Consider the following 22299-nt stretch of genomic DNA (forward strand, 5'->3'; position numbering starts at 1 on the left):
TGTTCTGGGAGATGCTGTTTTCAGGGTATTGAGTGGGGAACCTTGCGGATACAGGGTCAGAGTATAGTAGGGGCTTCTTAGAATTTAGGTAAGGGAAATATGCTATGTTAGAGATTTTTAATATGTATAACAGAAGATTATGAATGTATATTTACAAGCATGTGGATCAGATTATTTTTTCAGAATATCATGAATATTATTTTCACAGTGAAATTACAGAAATAGATTATGAGCTTTTATTTACACCGTTGTGTGGCTTAAGTTTATTATAGTTTAGCATAATTGATTATGTAACATTACAGATACTTAGTTATACAAATAATTTGCAGAAAATGAGAATTATAGTATTTCTTAGAATAACATGATTTCTAAACTAGAACACTCAGATAGAAATTACAGATTTTACAGATAGAGATTACAGATATTACAAACAAAAATTATAGATATTACAGATATTATAGAAAGAAATTACTGATATTCTAGATTTACAGTGTTATGGTTGTTTTGATATCACGTTAAAAAAGCAAGATAAATATATATATAGTGTTATGGTTGTTTTGATATCATGTTAAAATAGCAAGATAAATATATATAGTATTATACAGTGATCTCTGTGGAAATTATAGAAAGAGATATACAGCAGAGCACGGTACCGTTACTGTTACAGATAGAGCGCAATCACATTACTCAGATAGTATGTGGATTTCATCTAACCGTGCTAGGAAAGATTGCAGTCTCCCCGGAGAGTTGGGTTGAGGTGGCCGATTAGATGATGTTAGATTTGGAGATTGCCCGGAGAGATCGCAGTGGGCCATATTGGCGGATGTTATAAATATAGATTGACTTGCCTGGTAGGCCAACCATAGTGAGTCCAGCTTACGGGCCGCACAACCTTGTCATGAGGGGTCAAATCATGACATACAGATCCCAGGGTATAGCAGAAGTTCCTTTGTACAGATATATCACACAGTGGTAGTTTATATTATTATATTAGCAGTATGTGCAGATAGCAAACTCAGATACACAACTATACTTTAAATTACATTACATACATTTTATATAGTTTATCAACTTATTCAATATCAGTATTTTAAATGTGTAACTCAGCCGCCACACACTAGTAATAGCATATTTCCTCTTATTGAGCGTCGTCTCATCCCAGTGACTTACTGTTTTTTAAGAGATCCAGTTAGGCAAGCAAATCAGGCTCGCGGGTAGAGATTATTTTGCACTATCACACTGGAAGGGTAGGTGTTTATAAGATACCAGTATTTTGGGGTAGTTACTAGATTTTGGTGACGTCACTGAGTATTTTGTGTTGTTAATATACTTTAGAATATTATAGTTTTCTCGTATTGTGTATATATATATTTATGACAGTTTACAGTGTTACAGTTACTGCTGCTTAGGTGTGTGTGACATACAGAGTTTTCTCAGTACTCCCTTGAGCCTGGGTTTACCAGTAGTATTTCAAACAGATGGTATTTGTGATATATAGAGATATGGAAAAAAAATGTTATATAAGTAGCAGGTCGTTACAGTTTGGTATCAGAGCCTAAGTTGTTAGGTTCTGTAAACTCTAGAATACAGTGGGAACAATACCAGAATATAGGAAAAGGATTTAAGGCTTTGTTCTTTTGTTTAAATATAGGTTTTTCGTGGTGGTTTCTGTGTTTTTCCTGGGGTGAAAATTTTAGGAAAACCATAGTAAACTATTGACGAGTCATGTGTTTGGGTTGCAGGATTGGATTTTGGGGTAAGAACACGGGAGTTGTTAATAGAGAAACTTAAGTTTTAGTTGAATGAGTAGATTAGATCTGTACGGGAGCTATGACACTAAAATGATGCTCTATGTATTTCATGATGGATCCAGGGAGCAATGATATGAATGTGAGGGGTGACAGACCAGTACCCTCCAATATAGATGGTGGAGATACAGATGTCGTATTACGCAGCGTCACTCAGCAGGTGATGGCTGAGATGGCTAAGAGTGGAGGAGAGCGTGGCTGCATGATCGAGCAGTCTACGTGGATGAAGCCTCCCTTTTTTGCTGGAGGACTTGACCTAATTGTAGCTGAGAATTGGGTTCAGGATGTTGAGGAAACTTTAGCAGTGCTAGCATGTACAAACAAGCAGAAAGTGGCATTTGCATCATTTAAACTAACATGAGAGGCAAAGCGCTGGTGGAGATTAGCGTGGTTGATTGAGGAGTAGAGTCTAGATCTAGTGCCAGTATCATGGAGTCAGTTCAAGGAATTATTCTTTGGGCAATATTTCACTGCTATCGTTCAGAGCGCGAAGGCAGTAGAATTTCTACATTTGGCTCAGGGGTAGATTACAGTGTCTCATTATGCTACATGATTTATCAAGTTGTCCCGTTTCACCCCACACTTAGCACCAGATGAAGAAAAGAAAGCAAGGAAGTTTGAAAAAGGCCTGAGGCCGAATTTATTTGAGCAAGTCATTGGCTTTCGGGCTCAGACATTCACGGAGGTGGTGGATAGAAGAGCTATTATTGAGAGTGGTATGCAGAGAGGTGCGGCAGATAGAATGCACAACCCTTATTGATACCGGATGTACGTGGTCTTGCACGAGATTCAGATTTCCAGAAGTAACTTGGGAATCAGAGAATCTTCGAGTCATAATTGGCAATAGTACATTACTCCAAATTGGAGAGATTGCCAAAAAATGTGATGATTAGGATAAATGGCAAAGATTATGAGGAGTAGATTCTTTGCCTAATTCCAAAATTACCAAATGATTTTCTATTAGGAATTGTATTTTTTAGAAAATATCAACCATTTACAATATTTTCAGAAGGAATAATCCTATATAACCATTTCATCCCTAAGTCCTCAGGAACTAATATAAGGAATTATATGTTAGTAGAGGAGAAAAGGTCTGATTATCAAGAAAAACATGATAATTCGAAGGAATTGGTTTCAGAAAGGATCTTAAAGATAAATCAGGGGGAGGAAGAAAGAAGTAATCTTGAAGAAGTCAAGAAGATGCTTTCAGAAAATTGGTCGGAGAATCCGCAGGCATTATGGCAGAAGGTCATGCCAGAAGCTGATATTGTGCTTGAAAATCTTGATACGATCATCAGAAGTAAAGGAATTAGTTATCCAAATGAGATGATAAAGGAATTTGAGAAATAAATTCTAGAATTATTAAATTTGGGACTAATTAGGCACAACACTAGTGAGCGCAAGAGTGCTACATTCGTGGTAACAAATCATGCAGAGCAAGTACGAGGAAAAGGCAGAATGGTTATTGATTATAGAGATCTGAATAGAGAAACAAGAGACGATGGGTATAACTTACCTAATCAGGAATCTCTTAGAAATAGAATAAGAATTGAGAAACCCTCAGTTTATTCTAAATTCGATCTCAAATTAGGGTACTGGCAAATAAAGGTCAAGGAAAGAGCAGTAGCTCTTACAGCCTTCACTACACCAATTGGGCTTTTCGAATGGCTAGTTATGCCATTTGGATTAAAAAATGCCCCAGGAATCTTCCAGAGAAGGATGGATAAAGCATTTGAAGGAATGATTGGATTTGTTGCAATTTACATCGATGATGTTCTAGTATTTAGTAAAAATACTATGGATCACCTTGAACATTTGAAGCAAGTGGCACAAGTGTTCAAGAAGGAAGGAATGGTTTTTTCAGAAAGAAAACCATTTGGATGAAACCCCAGATTGAATTTTTAGGTTTAAAAATTCAAGGAAGTGAAGAGGAACTTTAACCTCATATAGCAGAAAAGTTATGTGAATTTCCTAATGAATTCAAATATAGAAGGCAGTGTCAATGCTTTCTAGGAGTATTGAATTATATCATTAGTGCACTAAGAGATCTTTGAAGAAGAATGAGATCTATTGACAAATGTACAACTAAGATGATAGTCTAGATAATCATCATATCCCAGGCTAGACTGAGCGGACTACTCAAAAAGGTCATATCAGACACCTATCTAGATTCATGTCATATCTTAGGCCTCTCCGAAAGGAAGATTCAATGGGTCATATCTTTTGTATTTAGTCAAAAGTAGTTTTAATTAAAGTTGTCGGTAGCTTGTTTTATTGTAAAGGTGAGTCAGCAAGCATATGTTGTCCCCTCCTTTATTAAAGTTGCTTTTACTTTATGCTTTTTCTTTATGTCTTTTTTGATGGGCATCTGCTTTTGAGAAAGCAAGTTGTGCTTATCCTCTCGCAGTTGCTTGCCTATATAAGGGAATTCCGACCCTTGTGTTCGAAGAGGGAAAATTAAGAACCATTAATAAAAGCATATTCAGTCTAAAGATATCTCTCTCTTTTGAGTTGTTTTTTCCATTTTCAAACACTAGTGTGTGAAGGTTGTGTGAAGGTTGAAGTCCTAAAGGAAGCCCAAAGAAGCTTGTAGGCTTATAGAGGTTCCAAGAAGGCACCAAGCACAATATAGGGATAAGATGAACTACCAGCTACAACTTCGTACTGGGTTGAGAGAAGAAGAAAATTAAGGTGAGGTAATATTCTTTTATTAATTAATTTTCCTTTCCCTCTTGTCATCCTAATCGGTTTCGATTTTGAGTCCAGAAAGGATTCGTGAGAAATTGGTATCAGAGCCTATGTCTTAATATCAGTATTCCTCAGGAAGAGAAATATGGTATTATGATCAGCCGAAGAAACCAAGGACAAGGGTCACTCTTTTATCAGAAGGCTTCAATAAAATCAAATATAAGATTTTATGAGAATTTAATAAAAGATGTTTGGAGAGAGAAACATATTTATCCTTATTTTGATGTGTTGATAATTATTTAATAATGTATATAGTTTGAGGGGGGTGAACGCTAATTTGTTTTGGAAATATAATTGGAAACAATTTTATGTTTGTTTAATTGATAGTAGAGATTAGTACTAGTTGTGGGAGACACATTATGTGTGATTTTTTTTTTTTCAAATTTACTATGGTTAAACTATTCTTAAAAGAGTAAAGGAAAAAACTTGGTATTACTCAATTTGAAAAAAATTAAAATTCCAATTTTACTATTCTTTTTGTATTTATAAATTTTAAAATTTCTCAAATGTCACAATAGCTAGCCTTCCCATTCCCACCTGCATCCATACGACTTCCCAATTGTTCACCTTTTACTAGCCCACAAATTAATCATCCATAAAAAAACATTAAAATCGCACATCCATTCAAAACCCAAAGAAATAATTCTCACAATTTTTATCTTCGTTGGGTGTTTGTTCAATTCAAATTCTAGCCACATAAATTCCCCACCCAAAATGACCAGATTGAAAAAAAAAATTTGGTCCTGTTGTTGTTGGAAAGTATATGGTGGTTGTCAACCTAATTTTCAGTATTGTCACTTTCTTCTTCTTTCCCTCTCTTTCCTGGTTATGAATAAATTAACCTTCTAGAAATTTTATGTTAGTGTTTAACTAGGTGATTGGTAATATTCTACCTCTATTGTAGCTCATAGAAAAATGTAACATTGATTCTAGTTTTACTTTTTGGGAATGGGTTGGAGGTTGATATAGTGGTAAGCATGTGTTTTTTATTCTTTATTTTTAAGGATCCTTATGGATAGCATGATGTTTATTTATTTATTTTAATTGGTTGCACTTTGTAGTGCCGTTGGAGTACAACCTTTATCTTTCCAATATAATTTATGTTGTGTTTAAAATATTATTTTTACTGTGACCTAGAAATTATAATAATAAAATAAAATGGAAAAATGAGTTTTTGGCCGGAGAAGGAGAAAAACCGGCGACGACATTCTGAAGGAGCAAGAAAACCGGCGACGATTTTGGGTTTTAACCGTGGCCGAGTAAAGGTAAAATGATAATTTTAGAGCCAGTTAATAGAAAATTGGCGACAGTTTTTTGAGAAGCATAGAAAACTGGCGACGATTTTCTAGCCAGTGCTGAAAGTTATAAAAGAACCGAGAGCTTCATTTTTCTTTAAAATCAAATACTCTCTCCTTCTCTCTCCTACAACCCACGAAAGCCCTCCCCTTCTCTCTACAAATTCCACTTCGTTAAGCCTCGTTCCAACAATCAGGAATCACCATAGGGTTCTTGGGAAGATTCTCTACAATGTAGGCGGAGCAGAATTTTAGTTTGGGATTTTGGGGTACCATCCCAAAACTGAGGTAAGGGTGTTATTTGGGTATTTTGGATTGATTATTAATTTATTTAACATAGATGTGAATGTATTTATGAGCTTCAATTGAGAAATTGGTACTTTGTAAAATTCAGGGTTGGTGTATACACGATAGGCAGGTTAGGATTTTCAATGGATGTTTTTCCTCAGGAATCCAAGTAAATGATAAATAGTTTATAATTCAGGAAATGTGAGTATGAAACTATTTTGGGAAATTCAGTTGATTAACAGGGAAATATATATGTGTAATTTCAGGATTTTGGTATTTTGGACGCTATGGGCGTGAGTTAGAAATTAGTAGACGAGCTTTGTAGTCAGGTAAAGGAAATATGCTATTCTAGTAAATTTAGAATTTTTATTAGTAAATTATAATATTTGTTTATTAAGACACGGGGTATAAATTATACAGTTATACAGATTTCAGAACATGAGTTTTATTAATTGTGTTGCTTGAGTAGGTATTGGTTTAGTACAGAGTTTATATAGTTTTTCAGAATATCATGATTTATAAAATTTTTGCACCGAAATATGCTTTATCAAATTTTACAAAATTATGGATTATAGTTAGAATTAGTAAACTCTGGTATTATGTTATATGGAGATTATGATTATGTTTTCCGCTGCGTATGTTATAGAATATGATTTGTGAGGATATGATCAGGTATAACGCACCGGACCCGGGTTTAAGGGTTCGGGGCGTTTCAGAAAAGGCCCGCACCTCCGAGATTTCAAGCATGTTCCAGTCGAAGCCCATGGAGAGGAGATCGGTATAGAGGAGGCCAGAGGCAGATGATATGACACCGAGGGTTTCAGGGTGAGCATACTTACCACATTTGTCCTAATGTGGCCAGAGGCATCCAGGTGTGTGTAGGATGGGAGAGAACGTTTGCTATTGGTGTGGGAGATCTGGTCCTAGGGCTTGGTCATCTCAGGGATCGCCGGCCTAGGCACCAGTTTGTAAACCGTTCCGAGATGGTTATCAGGCACCCCGTGGAGGCCAGCAGAGGAAAATAACACCGGCAAGGGTCTATGCATTGACGCCGAGAGACGCTGAGGCTATTTGAGATGTCGTGACAGGTTTTATTACTGCTTTACCTTATAAAGTCGTTGTATTGTTTAATATAGGTGCCACCTATTCCTTCGTGTCGTCGGGATATGCTAAGTTATCTGGGATTGAGGCACAGTAGTTAGATGTTGAATTGTTAGTAGTCACGTCGACTGGATCAGTAATGAGATGTAGGAGGGTACTTAAAAATTTTCTAGTGAGTATTCAGGAGAAAATCCTACCAGCCGATCTTGTGATGTTAGATATGCAAGGGTTTGATATGATATTGGGTATGGACTAGTTGGAAGTTAATCACGCCAGCATAGGTTGTCATCGAAAAGAATTGATTTTCAGACCCCCCCAGGTGAGTAAGAATTTAGATTTATGGGTTCAAGTGTGCATGCCTTGCCACAGCTGGTGTCAGCTATTCATGCAAGGAGAATGCTTCAGGGTGGTTGCCAGGGGTATATTGCTTACATAAAGGAGCTGCTGAGGGAAGAACTGAAACAGGCTAATGTACCAGTAGTTAAAGAATTTCCAAATGTGTTTCTAGAAGAATTACTTGGTTTACCACCAGATTAAGTGATTGAATTTACTGTGGATCTTCTATCAGGGTTGACACCAATATCTAAAGCGTCGTACAGAATGGCTCCAGCCAAATTGAAAGAATTGAAAGATCAGCTACAGGAGTTGATGGATAAAGGATTTATCAGACCTAGTGTGTCGCCTTGCAAAGCACCAGTTCTGTTTGTGAAGAAGAAAGATGGGACTATGAGAAGTGCATAAATTATAGAGAAATAAATAAACTAATAGTCAAGAATAAATATCCTCTTCCTAGAATTGACGATTTATTTGATCAGCTCCAAGGGACCCAAGTTTATGCCAAGATTGACCTACGGTCAAGATACCACCAGGTGAAAGTTAGAGCAGAGGACATTTCAAAGACAGCTTTTTGAACCAGGTATAGGTACTACGAGTTTCTGGTAATGTCGTTCGAATTGACTAATGCACCAACAGTGTTTATGGATCTAATGAATCGAGTGTTCCACCAGTACCTAGACCAATTTATTGTTGTATTTATTGATGATATACTAGTTTACTCGAAAAGTTTTGAGGAGCATGAGGACCAAATGAGATTGGTATTGCAGGTGTTAAGGAAGAAGAAATTATATGCAAAATTCAAGAAATGTGAATTCTGACTGAGGCAGGTTACTTTCCTCAGGCATGTGATCTCGGGGGACGGTATATCGGTTGACCCAAGTAAGATAGAAGTAGTGGTGAGTTGGGTGAGACCAATGAATGTTCAGGAGGTCAGGAGCTTTCTGGGTCTGACAAGATATTACAGACAATTTGTGGATGGCTTCTCTAGATTATCGAGTCCACTGACACGACTTACGAGAAAAAATGTGAGGTTTGAATGGACAAATGATTATAAGCAGAGCTCCTAGGAGTTAAAGTGACGGTTGATCACGACACCAATGTTATCTATACCATCAGGAGAAGATGGGTTTGTGATATACAGTGATGCGTCCCAGAAGGGACTTGGGTGCGTGTTGATGCAGCATGGGAAAGTTATTGCGTATGTTTCACGGCAGCTTAAAGAATACGAAAAGAACTACCCAGTCCATGATTTAGAGATAGCTACAATGGTGTATGCTCTAAAGATCTGGAGGCACTACCTCTATGGTGGGAGATGTGAAATCTTCACTGATCATAAAAGTTTGAAATATTTCTTTACTCAAAAAGAATATAATATGAGGCAAAGAATGTAGTTAAAGCTTATTAAGGATTACGATTGCACCATTAGCTACCATCAAGGGAAAGAAAACGTGGTGGCTGATGTGCTGAGCTGAAAGTCAATGAGTACAGCATTATCAACAGTGGAGATTCAGCATCTGATTCAGATGAGCCTAGAGAGGCTCGATGTAGAGTTAATAGAAGGTGGTCACCAAGAATTTATTGCCAACATGGTATTATAGCCTACCCTATAAGAAAGAATTAAAACTGCTCGGAGAAATGACGCAGAGTTGGTAGAGTTGATAAAAAAGGTGCAGGACGAACAAGGATAGGAGTTCGGTAAATCAGATGATCGAGCCCTACGATTTTGTACCAGACTGTGCGGTCCTGTAGATGCTGAAATTAGGAGAGTTGTCTTAGAGGAGGCACATAGATCCCTATACACAGTTCATCCTGGCAGTACTAAAATGTGTCGGGATCTCCGGGAATCCTTCTAATGGAGCGGTATGAAGAGGGAGATAGTAGAATTTGTGGAGCAGTGTTTGACATGCCAGCAGATAAAGGCTGAGCACCAGAGGCCAGCAGGACAGCTACAGTCACTCTACATTCCCGAGTGGAAGTGGGACCATATATCTATGGACTTCGTCACAGATTTACCGCTAGCGCTACATGGTCAGAACGTTATCTGGGTGATTGTAGATTGGCTGACGAAGACGGCCCATTTTCTCCTTATTAAAATCAGCTACCTATGAATAGGCTGGCAGAGATATACATTTAGTACATAGTTCGACCCCATGGAATGCCAGTATCCATAGTTTCAGACTGTGACCCACGTTTCACATCACGATTTTAGAGGAGTTTACAGGAGGTGTTGGGGTTTTAGTTATTATTCGACATTGCTTTTCATCCTCAGACTGATGGGTAGATAGAGAGGACGATCCAGATACTTGAGGATATGCTTCGAGCATGTGTGCTGGATTTTGGGGGTAGTTAGACCTCGTATATGCCGCTGGTTGAGTTTGCATTTAATAATAGCTATTAGACCAGCATCAGCATGGCACCATACAAGGCATTATATGGTAGGAGGTGTCATTCTCCACTATACTGGGATGAAATGGGTGAGAGGCGAGTTTTGGGACCAGAGTTAGTGCAACAGGCATACGATAAAGTCTAACTAATTAAAGACAGAATCAGTGCAGCTCATAGTCGATAGAAAAGTTACGTAGACACTCATCGCCGAAAACTGGAATTTGTTGTAGAAGAATAGGTATTTTTGAAGGTAGCACCGCTGAGAGGGGCTATGAGATTTGGGAGAAAGGGTAAGTTGAGCCCTAAATTTATTAGCCCATTCGAGATACTTGAGAGGGTGGGTCCAGTTGCTTACAGGCTAGCTCTACCACCAGCATTATCTAGAATACACGACGTATTCCATGTTTCCATTTTGAGGAAATACGTCTCGGATCCTTCCCAGGTAATCAACTATGGGGAAATAGAGCTCAGGGATACACTAGCATATGAAGAGATGTTAGTGCAGATCTTAGATATAATAGAATAAGAGTTGTGTACTTAGAGCATCCCACTAGTAAAGGTCCTATGGAGAAATCATGTAGTGGAGGAGGCCTCGTGGGAGTTAAAGGAGGAAATACAACCGAGATACCCACATCTGTTCAGTGGAGATCAGTATTAGACAAAAAAAAACAATAGCAATTAAGGTAAAGTAAATTTAGTTTATGTAGTTTGGTTTTTATTTTATGCAGAGCAGGATGATGTATGTATAAGTTATATATTAGATTATAGGATAGATAATGTTTTTGGTTTTGAGAGAATTTTCTTTCTATATATAGTTGTAATCTCCCATAACCGTATATGTAACCACGATATTCCTCCGCCATAAGTGAGGGTAATTAATAAAATAAGTAGCAAATTTTTCCTCGGAGGATGGTGTATAGTACAGATAGTAAATTGTGAGGACGAAATTTTATAAGGAGGGGAGAATTTAGTGACCTAGAAATTATAATAATAAAAGAAAATGGAAGAATGAGTTTTTGGCCGAAGAAGGAGGAAAATCGGCAATGGTTTTCTGAAGGAGCTAGAAAATCGGCAACGATTTTGAGTTTTGACCGTGGCCGGGTAAAGGTAAAACGATAATTTTGGAGCCAATTAATAGAAAATCGGTGACGATTTTCTGGCTAGTGCTGAAAGTTATAAAAGAATCGAGAGCTTCATTTTTCTTTAAAATCAAATACTCTCTCCTTCTCTCTACAAATTCCTCACCGTTAAGCCTCATTTCAACAATCAGGAATCACCACAGGGTTTGTGGGAAGATTCTTTATAACATAGGTGGAGCAGAATTTCAGTTTGGGATTTTGGGGTACCGTCCCAAAACTGAGGTAAGGGTGTTATTTGGGTATTTTGGATTGATTATTAATTTATTTAAGGTATAAGCCTAAATGTGAATGTATTTATGAGGTTAAATTGAGAAATTTGGATTTTATAAAATTTAGGGTTGGTGTATACACGGCAGGTAGGCTAGGATTTTTTGTGGGTGTTTTTCCTCAGGAATCCAGGTAAATGATAAATAGTTTATAATTCAGGAAATGTGAGTATGAAACTATTTTGGGGAATTCAGTTGATTGACAAGGAAATATATGTGTGTAATTTCAAGATTTTGGTATTATGGACGCCGTGGGCGTGAGTTAGAAATTAGTAGATGAGCTTAGTAGTCGAGTAAGGGAAATATGCTATGCTAGTAAATTCAAAAATTTTTATTAGTAAATTATAGTATTTTTATTAAGATAGGGGGTATAAATTATACAGTTTTACGAATTTCAAAACATGAGTTTTATTAATTGTGTGGCCTAGGCGGGTATTGGTTTAGTACAAAGTTTATATAGTTTTTTAGAATATCACGATTTATAAAATTTTTGCACAGAAATGTGCTTTACCAGATTTTACAGAATTATGAATTATAGTGTATATGCAGACAAATATTTTATAAAAAGATATTTTATAGACAAATATTGTACAGTTTTTATAGAATACCATGATTTCCAAAATTTCAAAACCATAACACTCAGATATTATAGATTATTCAGTCAGATATTGAAATTAGGAATAGCTTCCCAATAGGGGGGGTGAATTGGCTTTTAAAAATTTCTTTTAACTTCTTTTAAGAATCCTTAACTTCTTTAAACACTTAACCAATTCTTTAACTTGTTTGTTTAATTTCACCAATCACACAAGAACTTAGTTCTTTTGTCCAATCAATAACACAATTAAACAACTAATCAATTAAACACAATCTTCAAACCAAACAATCAATTTAATTACCAAATATAAGTTAAACATCAAACAACCAAACCAAGATATAAAGTTTTTAGCACTTTGGTAATATAAAATCTTGAGATTGTTTGTTTGTTTATATAAGCCCCGTGAATATGAATTTGAAAACCTTGTGAAGAATGTAATTTAATATTCAACAATCCTTTCACAAACACAATAAAGCTTTTGTAGTAAGCCCTAGATATAAATTTTAATCAAGCCCTGTATATATGGATTTGCTTAATATGATGTTCAATACAACATTCAATCACTCTTTCCAAATATTCAAAACTCAAATAAACTTTCAGTTAATTTATCTTTGAGTGTTTAACCAAGAAACGTACTCCCGTATGGTTTCCGCAAGATACGGTTTCACAAACGTACTCCCTTTCGGTTTCCGCAACCCAAATCAAAATTAATCTTTAAGTTTACTTGATTTCCAAATATGCGTAGTATATTTGATTTTCAATTTAAATCATCCACGCAATTTTAAATATGTATTGAAAATAAAAAATAGGGAAAGAGAGAGCGAGACAGAGATTTTTATGAGGTTCGGCTTATACCCAGCCTACGTCCTCGCCTTTGGAAAACCACCAAAGGATTCACTAAACCTGTTCTGTTGATGGGTGGAACAAAACTGATTACAACATTCCTTGGTTAAGGCTAGAGCCTACCTTCTCTGAACGATATTCCCTCTTTCGATCACTCCTTACATAGGCTAGAGTCCGCCTTTCTAAGCAATATCCCCTTGCTTAGCCAAAGATCCAAACACCTTGGAACGTCAATGAACTACAAGAAACATAAGATAAAATCTGCGTACAAGTATACTCTCTCAAAGAGCAAGTTAGTACAATTTCAACACTATATACTTAAATGTAAAATATCAATAGGAAATAGAATGAAGCTCAAGTGTAGAATTCACCAATATCCTTCTTAGAAGAGGATTAGCAGTAGGAATTCAAAGGAAGAAGGATCAGCACTTCAAAGTTCTCAGCAAAAGAATTTTTCAATGAGTGAGCAAGAGAACTTAGGAAGAACAAGAGTACTTTCAGCTTCTCAAAACAGATTTTTCAATTCTTGGTTTTTTTTTTGTTTTGCAAAACCATGTATTTATAGGCTTTCAAACTTGCAAAAGTTTCCTTAAAGAATTTACCTATTTATTAGAATATTTAAGGTTCAAACGGCTATGATTTAAAACATTAGAATTTTAAAAATTTGCCCGTTAAACAGTGTTTAAATGTCTGATAGCAGTGACCCCATTTTAGTGTTTTGACCATAACTTTTTCTGTATAACTCCAAATTAGGTGTTCTTAGTGTAAAAAGAAAGCTAAGAGAAAATCCTACAACTTTCATGTTTACCACTCTTTAAAATAATTAGTGTTTGATAGAGAAAAATTCACCTCAATATGGCTATATAAAAACTGACCGCATTTGGGAAAAACTCCTTTTGGTGCTCTTTATTCCAAAAATGATTCTAACCTTTTTAAAATAATTGTTGACCTTATAAAAATATTATTTAGGTATTTTAAAAAGTATCTAGGTCTAAGAAGTTAACCTAAGAGTTTCAAAATATTTCAAACGATATTTTAAACATTAAAGCACTTACATGAGACTTCTAAAATATTAACATTCTAAGTTCTTGAGTCTTCATGCTTTGTCCTTGGATTGAATCCATCTTTTCTTCAAGCTTCCATATTCTTTAAGCTTTCTTACTTTGCCTTTCTTTGGATCTTTTGACTTTAATATGCCTTGACTTTCAACAACTTATTCATGTCCTCATGTTCTTCAACAAGTAATTCATGTCTTGGCTCATTTAAGCTTCATTTGATCCTTGTGAGCACTTTGACCTTGCTTCCATCATATTTGATCCTTGTGGGCACTTTGACCTTACTTTCACATATATGAACCCTGAAATATCATTACTCACACAAATACATTAAATTTCACTTGTTTGTTAGCATCAAAACAAGATAACAAGATTTTAAACCTTGTAAGGCCAACAGATATACTAAAACAAATATTACAGTTATTGCAGTCAAATATTATAGTATTTTCATATCAGTTTTATAGTATTATGGTTATTTTGGAATCATGATGAAACAACAAGATAATTATATGTATATATATATTAGTAATATATAGTATCAGACCCTCATGAATTATTTCAGCCAGATTCAGTCAGCAGAGCACGGTATCGTAGTTATTATAGATCTGAGTGCGACCACATATCTCAGATAGTGTGTGAATTTCCATCAACTATGCCTTGGAGGGATTGCAAGCACCCCAGAATTCTAGGTAGAGGTAGCTGGTTTGACGAGGGAGAGATTAGTTACCGTGCCTGGAGGGATTACAAGATCCCCAGTATTCAGGGATGAGGAGGCCGATCTAATGATGATAGAGTTTCAGCTGACTTATCTTGGTGGGCCAACCAGTGTTAAGTCCCACCTACGGGCCGCACATTCTGTCATGAGGGTTTAAATCATGACATACAAATTTTCAGGGTAGTTTTCACAGATACATATGTGTGTGTGTATATATATATATATATATACAAATTTTTAGGATAACAACAGATGTATTATAATACTAGAAGTATGATTAAGTAGAAAACTCAAATATTATAGATGTGTTTTAAGCCACATAGGTGTGAGTTGCACAGTATTATATTTTACATGATATCTCAGTTTCAGTTATTTATCAGTAAATTATTTATATAAACTCAGTTGTCACACACTAGTAATAGGATATTTCTTCTTACTGAGAGTTGTCTCATCCTAGTGATTTAACATTTTCAGGTGATCTAGTTAGACGAGCATATCAGGCTCGGTGGTAGAGAGGTTATTTGCACTGCCTTGTCTGTAGGGTAAGTGTTATCAGAAAGATGTATTTTTGGGTAGATCTTAAGAGTCTTGATAGATGATATTGGAGAGTTATGCTTTTGTGTATATATATTTTGGGGTGATACTGAATTCTGGTATTGTGTATATGGTTGTACAGTTTTATGTTTTCCGCTGCATAGGTATATTTCAATAGTCATTATAGGGGTATCAAAGTAAGATGAGTATCAGTTTATATATATTTGAAAAAAAATGGCTTGAATTTTTGGGTTGTTACAATTTTGCTTATAAAATTTTTGTTTATTTATTTAAATTTTCTAGCAAATTATAATAACATGCTTATGTTTTTTGTGTTTGATAATGCTCCATTTGTTTTATGGAGGCTTAAGAGGTGTGTTAGTTATGCTTTGATGTAACATTGATTTTTGCAAGTAATAATTATAGTATTAAGATGTGGAATTAAAAGCAACATCGATTTTTGTTTTCTCTTCTTGGACACGAAGATTATATTTGTAAAGTTTAAATTCACCATGAACACCGGATTGTTGATGAAAGTGATAATGAAACTATAAGAATATCAAGCTAGCAATATAACACTTCTATTGTTGCACCATTGTTATTTTTATAGAAATTATAAACTTAGTGTACCAAATAGTACAAGATTTGTCAAACCTAATGGATTTTTTAATTTTTAGAACTGTTGAAATCAATTCAATTTTAATGAAGGTGTCTAAGTAATCATGATGTGCTTGCATAGAAATGACAAATGCTTGTATAAAAAGGGTAGATTCTCTAGAGTAAAAGTTACACTTAAACACGTAAAAAGTGGGAAAAAAAACTTAACTCCCAAAAAAATTAATGTTGTCAATATTGATAATAATTTGAATAAATAACAAATTAAGGGCCCTTTTCTTTTCTTTTCTTTTTTACGCCACATGCAATGCACGTGTTCCAAACTAGTATAGACTGAAAAGAGTAACGGAAAAAACATGGTAGTACTAAAAGTGGTAAAATTTAAATCCAAATTTTACCCTTCATTTTGTATTTATAGAATTTAATGTGATGACCTGATTTTCATACCATTTTTTTCCTAGTAAATAATAAATATTAATTCAACATCTGCCACGTCACAATTTCAATATCATATCAACACAACCCGACCTTAAGTGGGATACTAGGTAATCAGTCCATCATTTACGAACATACCTAACAACGGAAGTCCATATCTATATACCATCTGGAATACACATAACCAGAGTACTAAACATCCATATACTTCCCCAGAAGTCCATAACATACTCTAGGGAATTACACAAACACATCCCCAACACAAAACACTTACCCTGTATATTAGGGTACTACCTACCCTATATCTCGGAGCTTTATCTCCTGACCTGTTACGATTCCCTGAAATATTTAAATATTTGGGTGAGACCGCTCTGAGTAAGACGGGATAAATTATTCATAGTATGTGACTCTATGAGTTCAATTACATCATATCACATTCAATTTTAATAAATATAAAAGCTGGGAGAAAAATATATATATATAGATATGTACTCATAATCATATATGTATGTAAAACATATTTTCAAAGCTCTCTTATCATTTTCATAATCATATACGTACCTTCTAATTTCTCAAAATCATATTCACATTTTCTTTCATAAACTATTCTTTCTCATATTCATCTTTCAATAGCTTTCATAAACTTTTCTTTCTCATTCTCATTTTCATATTCGGGTATCCTCATATAAATATCTCAACATGTCTGCAACCCAGGGCTGTTCATTATCGTGTCTGTAATGAGTAATCATAATCTGGCACATGATTATCCGCCAATATAAAATCCACAACGTGTCTGTAACTCATGGCTACCCTGAGGATATCCCCATATCATCGTCATGCTTCCCCACATGACTAGGTTATGCGGCCCAAAGGCTGGACCTAATCACGGTTGGCCTACCCAATTAGATCAGAGGGGAACGTGTCTGTAGTATGAATGACCTACCCAATCCTTGTCCGGACCCCAAGAGGGCATCATAACCCTTCACAGGCCCATTTGATTGCCTCGCCACACTCTCCACAAGACCGTGTGGTCGTACTATCACCTCACTAGAAACGGCACGGTGCTCTCAATCAACAACAGTCCATCAGGGTACTCATTTCCACATTTTCGTATTCTCATTTCGATATTCTCACTTCTGTGACGCCCCGATTTTTGTACAATTTTTTTTTATTAAAATCAATAAATAATCACACGTCATCCATAACATTCACAAATCGGCCACGTCAACAATCCTACTATTATTTGCACGACCCGACCCGCATTGGGTACCGGGTAAAAAGTCATTTTATTTATAAAACCTAACAGCGGAAGACAGTGTATTTATATCATTTAGAATACAATACCCAGAGTATCTACATACACTTATATACATCATCATCACAAATTCAAAACAATCCAACTATAAGGAAATAACACATCCCTTAATCTAAAAACTCACCTTGTGTATCATGGTCCCAACTCCTTATAATCACAGAGCTCTATCACCTGGTCTATCTTTGTTTCCTGAAAAATTTAGATAATTTGGGTGAGACACATCTCAGTAAGAAGGAATAAATTATTTACAGTGTGTGGCCATACGAGTTCAGTTATAACATGCTTTACTTTTCGAACCATCGTCTAATCTGAGAAATACACAGATATACGCATTCATAATCATATAGATATACAACACAAACTTTTATAAGCTTTAAAATCATTTCTCAAATTCAATAATTTCAAACACATATTTACCGCGAAGTTCCTGAGAATAGGGAAGATTACCTGCCTATACAGATAGCTTCCCTCTGCTCTAACACATTATGCAACCACGTATGGCCACATCTGATACCTATCAGGGCACTCACCTTACTCAGCAAGCCCTCAAGCGGAGAGTTTCACTTCGCCTCAAATATGTATATTATCAACTCACACGATTCCATTTCTCAATTTTATTATTCTTCATTTCTTAATTTCCATTCTTTCTTTCATTTCTCATTTTAGCCAATTTTATCATTCTTTCTTTTTTTCTTTTTTGTTTCCATTCTACTCTCTGGCTCATGAGTATTCTCGGTATTAAATACCAACATCGCGTCTATAACTCATGGTCACCCTGAGGATCTTTCTATCCACGCCATGCTTCCCCCCATGGTGAAGGTTGTGCGGCCCGAAGGCTAGATCTAACCGCTATTGGCCGACCCGATTAGATCAAATATCATATCACATATCGCGTCTGTAGTACAATTGGCCAGCCTATAACCCTGATCCGGGCTCAGGAGGCCCAACAATCCTACAAAATGGCTCAGTCAACTGTCACGCCACACGCTCCAAGAGTTCGTGTGGTTGCACTAACACCACTAGCAACGGTACCGTGCTCAATATCATAACCATCCATCAGGGTTCACTACCACATACCCACATTCATTATGCGGTATTGGCATTTCATCAATCATATTACAGTATATCACAATTCAGTTTAATATAAATATTCTCATCATTTTCTGTGCACATTTCATCATCTCATAATATCATATATCATAATTTCACGTATTTTTCACATTTTCCCAAAATACTCATATCAACAATTTATACAACTCATTTCTCATGCAAATAATTTCCACTCACAAATAAATACCACATTTTATTATTTTTCAATATCAGTAATTCACAAAATCTCATTTTTTAGGTGAAACATTTCTACTCACATATAAATACCATATTTCACATTTTTCACTAATCACATTAGTAATTCTCATTTCAATATTTTCTCAAAAATTACTCATCGTTATATTTCACACTCCAAAATATCACAATTTAAAATTACTCAAATGCCACACAACTTGTCTGATTTTTATATCGTAATAATTTCAAGACAAAATACCATAAGCACATTTTCACATATTAATTTAAACAGTAATTCTAAAAATACTGCTATAATTTATTCCCCTTACCTAACTTACTAAGAGACTCGTTAGGACCCAAATCCTACGCCTTTGACGCCTGAAATTCAACTCCTACAATTTGCATTTTTCCCATATTAATTAACTCATTTCCCCCAAAACAATACTCAACTAACCTTCCCTAAGCTCCATATATCTCAAATTATCATTTAAACTATTATTTAACACCCCCCCCCCACTTAATTTTCAGAATTTTGTCTGCAGGTCCCAAAATTACACCTGCGGCGCTCACCCAGGTCCTAAATTCCAAAAATCCTACTTTAACTCCAGATGCTCAACATTTTAGCATTCCTAAATTAATCCTAATTAATTAAAAGTAAGTCCCTTAATAACTCCTGTTGTTACAACCCGAATAAAAACTGAAAAACAGTAACAGGCGGAATAACTGAGGGATATCATCAAGGCTTCGTCAACGAATATAGGGGATTTGTCGACGAAGGTATAAGAAAATTCGTCGACGAAGACAGGAGATTCGTCGACGAGGGTTTAAGAGAATTCGTCGACAAAGACTAAATTTGAAAGATGAAGAAATACCGAGAGAGTTTTGAGCCGACTGAATTTCATCGAAAAAATTATTGAAAGATTCGTCGACGAATGACGTGGCTCATCGACGAATCCAATTCTATAAATATCAAAAATCTGAATTTTTAACTTCATCCTTAAGCAAACTCTCGCCTCTTCAGTTCCCTCTCTCTCTCTCTCTCTCATCGATTTTGGGCTGGATTTATGCCGGTTCAACATTTCGAAGTCACCACGACGCTCCTGGGGAAGTTCTCTCCAAATCTGCCAGAATGGATCGTTGGTGAAAGCAAGTTGGAAATCATCCCTGAGTTGAGGTAATGCGTTATAAGCCAAATTTGGTCTTGCGGTAGTTATAGGAAATGATATACATGTGAAAATACTGAAGTTTAATACTGGAAATTTTCAGTTTCAGGTTATTGATCACGAAATCCTACGAGGATTAGACTAGGATATTTTAGGGGCTTTCTTAGTAGTTAGGTAAGGGAATAAATTAAAACAGTTACTTTTTACGCAAATTATTATTATTTATGAGTAACTTGATTTCCTGAAAGTATTTACGGTATTGAATATTATGGAATAAATGTACGTTTGAGAAAAATAGTGCTAATGTGATGAAACGTATATATATGTATGAGATGCCAGAAATTATGATTTTTAGAATATAATGTATGGTTTTATAAAGCAAATGTGTGGCATGAATATTATTTTCCATGGAAGAATATCATGATACGACGATGATACGAATGAAATATGTTTTGTGAAATTATGAAAGAGTACAGTATATTATGATGATTTTGAAATGCATGGTAATTGATTTAATTTCCGAACGATATGTATGATATGTTTGGCGCGAGGCCGTAAATATGATACGTTTGGCACGAGGTCGTAATTATGATATGTTCGGCACGAGGCCGTGATTATAAAATATTCGGCACAAGGTTGTAATTATGAAAGATGTTATATAATCATGTACTATATGTTTCAGACTTCGGATGTTAGTTTTGTTCAGTTTCAGGAGCTTGGTACCGTAACTATATAGATCAGATATCTATGTTCAGATTAGTACTAACCACCCCACAAGGGGGTGGGAGATGGATAGTCGATGTGGCTTTCAGTAGAGTGTGGACGTCCACCTGCCAGTCCGGACTAGGGTGTGGCTGGCCCATCGTACTTACAGACATATTTGATTCAGCAGTGGTCGGCCAGCCATTGTCGGGTCCCGCCTTCGGGCTGCACAACCCGTCATGAGGGGTAATACATGACATCAGTTAACTATTCATCCTGGGTATGTTTTCAGTATTATTAGTATAATAGATGTTTACGTATGATATGATTTATCAACAATTATGAAAGTATATGATTATTCAATATGTTATGATAAATGTCTACAAATATTTGAAATGTACTGTATATGTATAATTATATTAAATATTCATGTTGCCACACAACTGTATTTAGTTTATTTTCCCTTACTGAGAAGTGTCTCACCCCCGAACATTAAATAATTTTCAGGAAATCTAGAGAGACCGGCGGGTCAGGGCCGCTATTGATTGATTAGAGCTTCCCTACTAGAAGGGTAAGCATTGAACTAGGATCAGGAGATTTTGTTGTATGATCCTAGTGTGATTTTTACTTTTTGTAGGTTGTATATAGGAACAGTATTTTGATGATATAGTAAACTCTAGTATTATGTTTTATGGTTGGATGATTCAGATTTTATACCTACTACTACTTAGGTTTTCGCTGTGATTGACAGGCGTCCCCGTTACCCACGAGTTCGGGTTGACTTTTCTATTTATTATGTTACATTTTATGTTAATAAATTGAGATCGTTACACATGTACCCCAAATTTGGGGTTTTGCCCACGACGACCCCACGAGAATTTCGTCCCGCTAGAGTTGTAAAGATCATCCCTAGATTCCCGTGATGGTGTTCATTCGTCGATTGAGCTTATATTTTGCAAGAAATTAAAGAAAAAGGAGAAATTACCCTAGGAGATACGCCTACGCCGCTCCTACCACCGATCCACTCCGGTAGAAATGACGGCAGCAGAGAATGGAGTCCAGCGGTATCTTCCGATTTTTGATCGGGCGAAAATCCGCCATGAAATCGAGGAGAGAGGGAGAGAGAAAACCTGCATGCGTTAGAAAAAAGGAAAAGAAAAGAAGAAGAAAAGAAGAAGAAGAAGAAGAAATAAAAACAAATTAACTTTTCAATCTCGTGAAGCTTCTAGCAAGCTTCAAGAGGATAATAATAATAATAATAATAATAATAATATATTTAATTAATAAAAATAAAAATAAATTTTAATTATTCATATTATTTTTATTTTTATTATTTTATTTTATTTTTATTTCTATTTATTATTTTTTCCTTTTTATTATTTTTAAATCCGATAAATTAATTACTTAATTAATTATTTTTTATTTTTTATTTTTTGGAATCACTCCACTAATTTTGTATAGCCCTTTTTGGGGTTATTACATTCTCCACTTCTTATAAAAATTTTGTCCTCGAAATTTACTTATTCATCAACTTTCCATCTTTAGAGAGAAAACACCCCAATTTTATTAATTACCCTCACTTATGGCGGAGGAATACCGTTGTTACAACAAGGGTTATGGGAGATTACAACTTTTCTAAAATTTTCCCAAAGCCATTCATATTTCAAAATTAAAAAC

The 22299-nt window shown here is 35.5% G+C and overlaps 1 long non-coding RNA gene across 1 annotated transcript in view; it reads left to right on the plus strand.

Moving 5' to 3' along the window:
• Positions 1–15248, plus strand: part of LOC131160281 (uncharacterized) — a 33387-nt gene extending 18139 nt beyond the window's left edge. The window contains exon 2 of the long non-coding RNA XR_009137978.1: positions 15049–15248. This is a non-coding gene — a long non-coding RNA (uncharacterized LOC131160281). The remainder of the gene's footprint in view (positions 1–15048) is intronic.
• Positions 15249–22299: the final 7051 nt, after the last annotated feature.

This window comes from Malania oleifera, chromosome 7, assembly GCF_029873635.1.
Source record: "Malania oleifera isolate guangnan ecotype guangnan chromosome 7, ASM2987363v1, whole genome shotgun sequence".
Classification (NCBI taxonomy): domain Eukaryota; kingdom Viridiplantae; phylum Streptophyta; class Magnoliopsida; order Santalales; family Ximeniaceae; genus Malania; species Malania oleifera.